Source organism: Tarenaya hassleriana, unplaced genomic scaffold, assembly GCF_000463585.1.
Source record: "Tarenaya hassleriana unplaced genomic scaffold, ASM46358v1 Cleome97, whole genome shotgun sequence".
Classification (NCBI taxonomy): domain Eukaryota; kingdom Viridiplantae; phylum Streptophyta; class Magnoliopsida; order Brassicales; family Cleomaceae; genus Tarenaya; species Tarenaya hassleriana.
The window spans coordinates 397,728-398,530 of NW_010972109.1; positions in this window are offsets into that span (position 1 = coordinate 397,728).

Consider the following 803-nt stretch of genomic DNA (forward strand, 5'->3'; position numbering starts at 1 on the left):
ACGTCATTTGTCAGAATTTGGGGTTGCGACGCTTACGTTAAGCGTCAGATGACTGATAAGTGATCTTCTAAATCTGATAAGTGTTTATTTGTAGGCTACCCTAAGGAAACTAAGGGTTACTACTTCTACATTCCGGCAGAGAACAAGGTGTTCATTGCCAGGAATGCGACTTTTATGGAGCGAGAGTTCGTCTCCAAAAGAGTCAGTGGGAGTAGGATCGAACTTGAGGAAGTTCGAGAGCAGCAAGTAGACGCTGAGCCGAGTGAACAAGTTGAAGAAGTTCAACCTGTTTCACTGCCGGTTGTGACTCAACCTTTGACGAGTGAACCTCGGGGATCAGGCAGGATTCGCCAAGAGCCAGCGAGATATGGATTTCTCGTGACTGGGAATGAGGAACTCATGTTATTAGAACATGACGAGCCTACCACATACCCAGAGGCTATGGCGAGTCCCGATTCCGAGAAATGGCCCGAGGCTATGAAGTCTGAAATGCAATCTATGTCAGACAACCAAGTTGATGCATCTGAAGGGATAAAACCCATCGGATGGAAGTGGATCTTCAAGAAGAAGACCGCCATGGATGGCAACGTGCACACGTATAAGGCCGACTTGTGGCGAAAGGATTCCGTCAAATTCATGGTATTGACTATGATGAGACCTTTTCGCCTGTAGTTATGCTGAAGTCCATCAGGATCCTACTTGCCATAGCCGCATATTACGACTATGAGATATGGCAAATGGATGTCAAGACCACGTTCCTTAACGGGAACTTGACCGAGGATGTATACATGACACAACCCGAA